Consider the following 9962-nt stretch of genomic DNA (forward strand, 5'->3'; position numbering starts at 1 on the left):
CAGTAGAAATTTAATGCGGGGATTATTTAGACAGATAATGGAAGAGTGGAGAGGCCAAAATAACAGCACCCCACCCCCAAATTCCAAGAACGGGCCGTTACCAGCACCCCTGGGGTGGAAGAAAGGGGTGTGGAGAAAGTAGTGTCACTACGCTCCAAAAGCCAAGGGAGGCTGCCCAGAAGAATCTGGAGCCACGCAGGGGGCTCTGTCTGACAGGAGGTAGACTTGCTGCCAAAAGCACGGCCCCAGACGGAGAACAAGGTGAAAAATTCCCAGTTCCTCCCCGCTCTCCATCTTCCAGTTTCCTTCCAGGGTCCCTTATTGGCCAAACCCAACCAGCAGCTCAACAGAAGGCTTGGAGGACACAGCCCGCAGGACCCAGCCCTCCACCTAACAGAGCGGAGGTGGGGAGCGTAAAGGACAGAGCCGGGGAGGCACAGGCAAATGAGTGGCCAGTGTCCCAGAGGAAGGGTGCAAGAAAAAGCAGGTTCAAAGTCAGAGGTGTTCAGAACATGCAGATTATTCAGCTGATAGCTTAGCTGCTAAGAAGGTATTTGAGCAGAATGAGCAAGAAGCTGGGAACCAGCCCACAGGGCCTTGAAGACTGAGCTCAGCCACGTGGACTTCATCCCTCAGGCAGTTGGGGCCCTGCTGGGGCTCAGTCCTAGACTGAGATAAAGATGAGGGGCCACAGGCTGGGGAGAGAGACAATGAGAAGCCTTTGCCATGGTCCCAGGAAGCAAGGAGTGAGTTGGAGCGAGGGCTGTTACTATGGAGACTTGAGGTCAGAGGGTATATAAGAGATTTTCAGGATGTAGAGCTGGCCAAGAAGTTGAGAGTTGACTGTCTGAGAAGCAGAGAGAGGGAGAAAAAGACACTGCCTGGGTGATGTGGAGGATAGGAGCTCTCATTCTTCCTCTCTCTACCTCCTCCTTCCTCTAGGGCCACCTGCGGGGGAGGCCTGGGCTTACCTCCCGACAGGCTGTCTCCCTTTCTTCTGTCATATTAGAATCCCCAGTGCTCAGCTGGACAAAGATATCCCAGAGCACACACCATTACCCAGCATCCTTTGCAGTTGGATCTGCCCATCTGCCTAAATTCCAGCTAATGGGAGGGATGCATAAACGCCATGTGCAGGGGCTGGGGATTTAGCACAGTGGCACAGCGCCTGCCTGGCAAGTGCAAGGTCTTGAGTTGGATTCCTGGTACCAGAAAAAAACAAAAAACAAACAAACAAACAAAAAGAAAAGAAAGAAATGCCATGTGCAGTGGTGTTACACAGCCTTCTTTAAAGGCAGCTGGCCTATGTTCTTTGGCCCCTCCTCTGCCTCTCCTTCTGAACTCTGCTACCTAACAATAGGCATGATGGATAGAGCTTTGGCCACTATTTTAGAGTGTTAGAATACTTTAACACTCAGGTGATAATTTACTCCTCAGGAATCCAATGATATGGATAATATCAATACACCCAACCTACAGATGAGAAAACTGAGGTTCAGTGAGTTTCAGTCACTTGTCCAAGGTTACACTGAGGCCAGGTGGTACAGATAAGAAGAAAATCCTAAACATTTCACTCCAAGTGCTCCAACATCCTCACAGGCATTTTTCTTTTCCTTTCTAAATGCGTTTCATCTTCCCTCCCTCTTCTTTCAGCCTGACACAGGCTTCTAGCAATAATAATGGCCTCAATAATAAGGATAACAATAATGAGAACACTGAAGTTTGTTCTTTTGTGGAAAAGAACAGCTCCCCATTATTTTTACCAACAAATTAGTCTTAATTGCACTGTGGCCTCATTTAGGTGGCATTTGGGAAAAAGAAGAAGGTCCCCAACATGTCAAGATATAATTTGATCAACAAAACATCTGAAAGAGGAAAAACTCAGTAGTTGCATACACACACACACACACACACACACACACACACAGAGCTGAATTTTACAATCTGTCCTCTTCACTCCGCTCTCTGTAAAAGACAAATTGCACCTTGGTGGCTCTGGGCTCTGCCTGGCTGAGCAGCCACCAAGCTGCCAGTGACACTTCCAGCTGAATTTGCTCCCTGCTGTCAGCTGCAGGGAGGGGGTCACTTCACCGAGAGAAAAGAGAGTCACTGGGGTTATTTCCTTGATTCCATTCCTGCCCCACCACAGTCTAATCAGCGCAGAGCAGCCAGGTGAAGGTTTAAAAACCTAAGTCAAATCATGCCACTCCTTGACCTGATGACTGTCGTTATTTTCCCCTTCTATTTAGAACAAAAACCAGGTGCTTATCATAGCCTGCTGGGCCCTGCATGATCTGGTCCTTGCCCACCATGCTGACCTACCTCACCGCCGGCTCTCTGTCCTGAGCTTCCGACTCTCAAGCCACAGCACAGTAGGACGCAGCTGCCTCAGAGCCTTTGCACTTGCTACTCCATCTGGAAAACTCTTTCCCAGACAGCTGCGTGGCCGGGCCCCTGCCGCATTCAGCACTCAGCTGAGAGGCCATTGCTGCCCCCTGCAAAACAGCATCCTGTCTTGCCCTTCTTTCTTTCATTGTGATGCTCATTACTTGCCGTTTCATTATAAACGTATTTGTATATGTTTATTGGCTTGTTCCCTGTCATGGCTCGTGTCCAGATGCCCCCCAAAGCCTCACACAGTCATAGGTGGGGCTTTTTCAGAGGCGGCTGGATCTAGTGTGTGACACTGGGATTCATTCATGGTGGAGGGCTAAGAGTAAGGGCACTAGGATTAAGGGTGTGAGTGCTACCCACCCTTAGGGTAAGATATAATGGATAGAAAGAGGCTTGTTGCTTGTCACTTGCTTGCTTGCTTTTGCCCTTTTCTGCCTGCCATGAATGCCTCTGCCATGGAGCCAGCCAAGTATGAACTGAAACCTCTACAAACTATGAGCTAAATGAACCTTCCTTCCTCTAACTTTGGGTGTCAGGTATTCTGTCTCAGCAATGAGGAAAGTAAGTAAGACCCCCCCCCCCCGACACACACAAGTAGAATAAAACTCCATGAGGGCAAAGGCTATCTCTGGATTGTCCCGTAATTTGTTTCCGTGCCTACAATAGTGTGCAGAACGCAGTAAGTTCTCAGGGAAGACCCTTAGGGAAAGGAGGGAGGGAGGGAAGGAGGAAGGGGTAGAGCACGGGAGGAAGAAAGGAAGGAAGGAAGGTGGGAGGGAGAGAGGGAGGAAGTGTGAAAGGGTGGCACAAGTTGGTAAAGAAGGCATCCAAGAGGATAGGGAAAAAATTATTTTTGAGAACCAAACAAAATGAAATTCAGTAAGAAGGGCTGGAGTGAGACACAAGGAAGTATTTCTTGCCATTAGAGAGGTGGGGGCCAGCGCTAGATGCTGGGGGCACCCGGGCTTGGCAGTTAGAAAGTGGGTCTCCGGTGTGGGGGCGTGGCACGAAGGAGGCCGCCCGGTTCCCCCGGGAAGGGTGCGGAGGGCCGACCCCAGTGGCGGTCTGTGCGCTCTGCGGGAGGAATGCGGCCTGGCCAGGGGAGAGGCAAGAGGAGGAGGGAGTGCTTTGCTCTTAGTCTCCCCACAAAGTTACAGAAGAAATCTCGAGTAGTGAATCATCCCTCTTTACAATCAAGCAGTTTTTTAAATGGAAAAAGGAAAAGAGACTCGGAGAAAGAGAGAGAGTGGGAGATGATCGCCTGCCGGCTCGCTCCCAATTCCCGGCAATCAGCCCTGAGATGTCTCATCTCACAGGAGCTGCTCGCCTGATTGCGGGAGCTAATTGCCAGGCTGACACAGCTTCCAGGGAAAGGATGTGTAGACAAAAAATGCCGAGTGCTCCCAGCAACAACTAAACACATCCGTGCCCGAGTGTAGAGGCTCAGAGCCCGGGGGGCTGCACTGGTGAGGACCCCAACCCTTCCACCGCGGGGGAAGGAAAGCAGGCGCTGGCACCCGCCAAGCAAACCTCAGGAAGGCCGGCGACCGAGGAGGACGGGTTCACAGGAGTGCGGCACAAGGGGCCCTAAACCTCAAAAGAAGGCTCAACCTCACTGACAGTCAAAGCAATGAGGTCAATTACAACCATGGTACCATTTCTTACTGATCATATTAGAAAAGGGTTTGAGGGGAAATGCTCGTGGTAGCTTGAGTTTTTCCGGAGGCAGAGATGAGACTGGGCAGATTTCTTCATCAGTAGGGGTTTATCATTAAGATAGCAGGGAAGAAGAGATCACCAGCAAGCCATATTTTTAACTGTTCTGGCCAAAAATATGTCTGGGAGAGACAGCGATAACTCAGCCTGCTCTGCAGTAGGGTTGAGCCCCAGGCGCCTGCCTTCCCCTTGCCTGTGTTCACGAGGATGTTACCAAAGAACAGCACCCTCTCCAGGGCTCCAGCATCCTGCCTCCATCCTCTGGTCACCCTCAGAGCTCTCCTGGGACTCCTTCCGCAGTCCCAAGCCTAACCCGCTACGCAGAAGCAAGTGGTGTGGTTTCCCCCAGCCGTGTATCCAAGTCAGAGGCACTTAGGCAGAAATAAGTTCTGCAGATGCCATCAAACACTGGCACACGCAGCTGCCTATCCTGTCTCATAAAATCATAACATTCACATCGTGAAAGGCTGTGGTGAAATTGATTTTCTTGTGTGATGATGCTGAGAGCGGAAACTGACACAAACTCCTAGAGCATAACTTGACAAAAGCCCGATTGTACATTCCCTCAGCCTTTCTGGGAGTCAAGGGGGAGGAAGAAGTGCTTCTGCTACTCTCATACCAGATGTCTGCTGCCCAATCCCTTTATGACTCCCCGTTGTCTTTCACAAAGGAGACCAGGCCATCGACTGATGGGAGAGAGTGTGAGGCATGCATCAGTCTATGTTTGTTAGCAAACGGGGTCCTTCTGTATTCAAGGTCAGCATTCCTGCATGTGCTTTTGCCAGTGCTTCCTGCTTCTATCCCATGGCACAGAGCTTGTGGGTGCGCTGAAGATGCTGCTCCCAGACTTGGACCCGACAAGGAATGGGGGAGCTTCCGGCCCCGCATGAGCCTCAAGCCTAAGCCATGCACTCTAACTCAGCCTGATGCTGGAGTCCTGAACACGGTATATTGGACCACACTTGAGTTCCCACTCATAAAGCGGAACCTTGGTTGCAGTTCAGCTATTGTCCCTTGTGTACTACTTTTTGAAAACCTCAGAGGCAGGTGACAAAGAACTGGGACGGCAGATTCCAGCATTCCTGACACTAACACCTTCTCATTCATCCATGCTCTTTTTTTTTTTTTTTTTTTTTGGTACTAGGAATCGAACTCAGGACCTTGCACTTGCCATGCGGGTGCTGTGCCACTGAGCTCTATCCCCAGCCCATTCTGATTCATCCAAACTCCACCCTACTACCTACTTTATTTCCTTTAATTAAAAGAGAACCTATACAAAGTAAAGCATAATGTATTTGTTCTCATTTACAGCTTGATTTGTTTAAATTTTTTTATACATCCATATAGTTGCCACCAAAATCAAAAAAGAAACCAGGCATCCTTCCTGAACCTGGCAGTCTCTGTCTCCCCACAGAGGCAGTCACCATCCTGGTTTTAGTAAAAATGGATTTCTTTCACCTGTTCTTGAACTTCATATAAATGAGATCATACACAACATATTTTCTGGATTTTTTCACTCAATGTAATTCATCTATATGGCTACAGTACCAACAGAGCATTCTCTTTTGTGGCTGTATAGTATTCCATTATATGAAAATACCACAGTTTATTTATTCATTTACATATTGGTAGGTATTAGATTATTTTTCTAGCTTGGGGCTATGATGAGTAGAATATAAGTGAATGTTCTTTTTTCTTTATTTCTTTTTTTTAAATGGTGACCTCAAACTCATAATCCTCCCAGCGCAGCCTCCCAGATAGCTAGGATTACAACACCACTACCCCTGTCTAAATGAGTGTTTTATTAACTCATGTACTCATTCCCCTTGGATACTGACTGAGAAGTGAAATTGCTAATTTGTCATGTAGGTCAATAGTGGTGACCTGTTTAGAGACCAAGTACCAAATTGCAACCCCAAACCCACTTATTTATCACAAAATGCCAACACTGCAATTGGAATGAATATTGAGATTTTAGCTTAGAAAAAACACTACATTAGTATTTTTTGTCGTAAAAGAAAAACATAATGACATGTGTGCCATGGGTTCATCATCCATGTGTAGGTGCATATTTAACTTCAACAGAAACTATTTCCCAAAGCAGTTGGACCATTTTCAACTCCACCACTGATGTGTAAGAAATCTAGTTGTTCCACATCTTTGTCAACACTCAATACTATTGGTCTTTTTAATTTTACACATTTGATGGATAGCAAGGTTTTACTATGGCTTCAAGAACATACGTTTCCAGGGGCTGGGGATTTAGCTTAGCGGGCAAAAAGCGCCTGCCTGGCAAGCGCAAGGTCGTGAGTTCGGTTCCCGGTACCGGAGAAAAACCAAAAAAAAAAAAGAACATACGTTTCCAGCTGAGCGATGACACTGAACAGATTTTCATCCTATCTGCATATCTTGTGAAGCACCCCTTCTAATTGTTTGTTTGTTTGTTTTTGGAGACAGGGTCTTGAGGTCACCATTTAAAAAAAAGAAAGAAAAAATAAAAGAACATTCACTTATATTCTACTCATCATAGCCCCAGGCCAGCCAAGAACTTGCTATATAGGAAATGTAATCAAACAATATGGGGATTGCTGCTGCTGTGAGCCCTCCATCAGAAAGGCAGGGACCTTCGATACAAGAAGCTGCAGGAGAATCGTAGTAACAGATGACAAATTTCCATTTATGTGGTTCAGGTGGTCAGTTGTAGCTACAGTTGAGAGGTGCAATTTAGAGTCTGCCATAAATCATGAATCCCAAACAATGCATTAACATGAAATTTTGTCTCAAACTGTAAAAGAAAATGTTAAAGAAATACACAAAATGTTTTTTTAAAGTAGTGTATGAAGACACTGCGGAGACCATGAAGATGGTTTACATATGATTCAAGAGGTTTCATGATCGTGAACTGCTTAAAGATGAGGAGAGATAAGGACATCAACATCAAAAACCCAAGAGAATACTGAAAGAGTAAGAAAACTGATTCACTCAAACAGGCAATTGGCTACTAGGGAAATTTCTGAGGTTCTGAACACCTCTTACAGTTCCATTCAAAGCATGAGAAATGACAAGTCTGTGCTGCACATCGCTTCTGTACAGCAGTTTATGTCAAATAAAAACATTATGGTGTGACCTCATCCACCCTACCCATCGAATCTGGCACCATGCAATTTGTGGCTCTTCCCAAAGTCAAAATGACCAAGCAAGGTATATGTTTTTAATCAATTCAGAGCAAGGAGGCAGCCACAACAGCCCAACTGAAGACATTAGTGAAAGAGGACTTTCAGAACTGCTTCAGAAAGTAGCAAGAGCAATGGGATAAATGTGTTTGAAGTGAGGAGGAGTATTTGGGGGGATTAATAGAAATATGTCTTTTACTACACTAAATATTCTAATCTCAATATCCATTCTATTTTCCATTATACCTCTTAGCCCAGGCTGTCTCAAACTCACAATCCCCCCACTTCAGCCTCCCCGGTGCTGGGATTACACACATGTGCCACCGTACCTGGCTATCTAGCCACCTTCTAACTGAACATCTCAATTTCCAAAAGAATGAATAGTAAGGAAACAATCAGAGAAGCTGACAAAACTTCATACATGAACACGAGCGCCATTGCTGATAATAGCCAAAAAACCCAGAAACAATGTAAATGTTTCATAGAATTCCAAAAAATTCTTCAGTATTTATGATACAAACATACCTTCAAGTATGAGGTAGTCATTTAAAATACGCAGAGTGGGGAAGGAGGGGAGTAAAAAAATTAAGACGAGTACACGCGCCAACTCCCCGCAATGAATTCAATCATCATGTGCATATGTACTAATAAAAATAAACACTTTTTAAAATCCCTGAGATAAATGTTAATAAAACAAGAAGACACAATGTTTGGATAGCAACTTTCTTTTTAAATATAAACATTTAAAGAAAAGCTGGGAAGAAAAACGCCAAACGGTTATGGTGGTTATTTCTCAGAGATAAGATTATGGGTGATTGTTATTTTCTTCCTCCAACTTTCCTTTGTTTCCTGAACGGTCTTACAATGTGTGTATATTACTTTTATAATCAAAAACACAATAAATGTCTTTTACACTGGTAGGACTATTAAGTCGGACTGAAATTGAGTGTTACAAATAAACCATTGCCTGAACAGAAACTAGTCCTTGGACTTTCAACATCTTCAGGCACAATTTTCTAAGGCTGAATGCCTGCAAACATTTTTTTTCAAGAGGAAATTATTCTGTTTACTCCACATGCTAGAAAGGTACCTTTGTGTCTGTATTCCAATTAGGTCTTTATCAAAGGATGCCAGTGGATTGCTGGGATTTGAAAAGCCCTAAACAGGACTCTGTTTAGGGGCATTAGGAATAGGTAGAACATCACCTGCAAAAAGACCTATTTCTGATTATAGACAAAGGAGGTAAAAGCCACAAGCTTCATGAGGGCAGAGACCTACACGCCTATCCTGGTCACTCTTCCATCCCTGATACCTAACATAGAACCTGGGGTTCCTAAATAATTGTAGGGTGAATGAATTAATGAATGATTTTAACAACATAGGACTGATTTCTCCCCACAAACATTCCTTGCATATATAAAGGCGTGTTTCCCCATACAGGCATCCCCTTGGGATACTATAAATAGTTTTTACAATAGCATAAAACATCAGGAATTTCCTTTGTAGAATTGCTTCCAGAAAGTGTAATAAATTCCTGAATAGTCTGGAGGGCATCCAATCAGGAAGAGGGAAGGGATGACCCCCCCAGGAGGGCATGGGCCTGGGCAGTGAGAAAGGGTGGAAGCCCTATCCTTTCCTTTTGGGCTCCGAGAATATCCCAGACTAGGTGGCACTGGACACATAGCTGGTCCTCTGGCCTTAAAAGTGAGAGCAAACACGCCCGACAAGGAGCCTTCCCTCCTCCCTTCTCCCTCCTCCCTCCTCCCGCCTCCCTTCTCCCACCTTCCTCCTCCCACCTCCCTCCTCCATCTTCCCACCTCCCTCCTCCCACCTCCCTCTTCCATCCTCCCTCCTCCCACCTCCCTCCTCTGTCCTTCCCTGCTCCCTCCTTGATTTGTCTGTACAACTCCCACACCCCCAGATTAAGCTTCTTCCCATTCATTCTTGTTGTCTCTTGCCTCCTTCCAAACCTTCCCTGGCTTCCAAACAGAGGCCCAGCCTCCCAGGCTGACTTCCAAGGGCCCTCTGGGTCTTCCTCCATCTGCTCCAGCCTCATCTCCTGTGAGTCCCTTGTACAGCCCTCCCCAGGTGCACTGTCCTTAGACTCCCTGTGGGTCCCCAGCCTTTCCCTACATGACACTGGAAGGCATGGCCACCCGGGAGGCTCACCCTAAACTGTGGGGCACTAGAAATGGGGTGGGAACAACTGGAATACAATCTTAGTCAAACTGGGAAGCTCTGGACCAATGGGTCTCAACTCTGCCTGTGCCCTAAAATCATTCGGGAAGCTGTGACCGTGCCCAGTTGGCCACCAAAGATTGATGGTGTTGATCAGAAGTAGCTTCCTACCAAGGAAGTGTCCCAATTTCCCTGCATATAGAGTCCATAGACAGATCTCCAGCCAAGGGGATGTGGGGACAAGAAGTCTGCCTCCCTTCTAGGCCCAGCCCCTGAAATCTGCACCAGCAATCCTCTGCTCTCTCTCTCTCCCCTGATTGCTGACCAGAGGGTGAAACAGGTGACCTTGAGAGCCACTTCTTTTTTTTTTTTTTTTTTTTGTTTTTTCTCGGGACCGGGAACCGAACTCACAACCTTGCGCTTGCCAGGCAGGTGCTTTGCCGCTGAGCTAAATCCCCAGCCCCGAGAGCCACTTCTTGAAAGGGCAGTTCCTCCATCCAG

Source organism: Chinchilla lanigera, unplaced genomic scaffold, assembly GCF_000276665.1.
Source record: "Chinchilla lanigera isolate Chin_1 unplaced genomic scaffold, ChiLan1.0 scaffold00051, whole genome shotgun sequence".
NCBI lineage: Eukaryota > Metazoa > Chordata > Mammalia > Rodentia > Chinchillidae > Chinchilla > Chinchilla lanigera.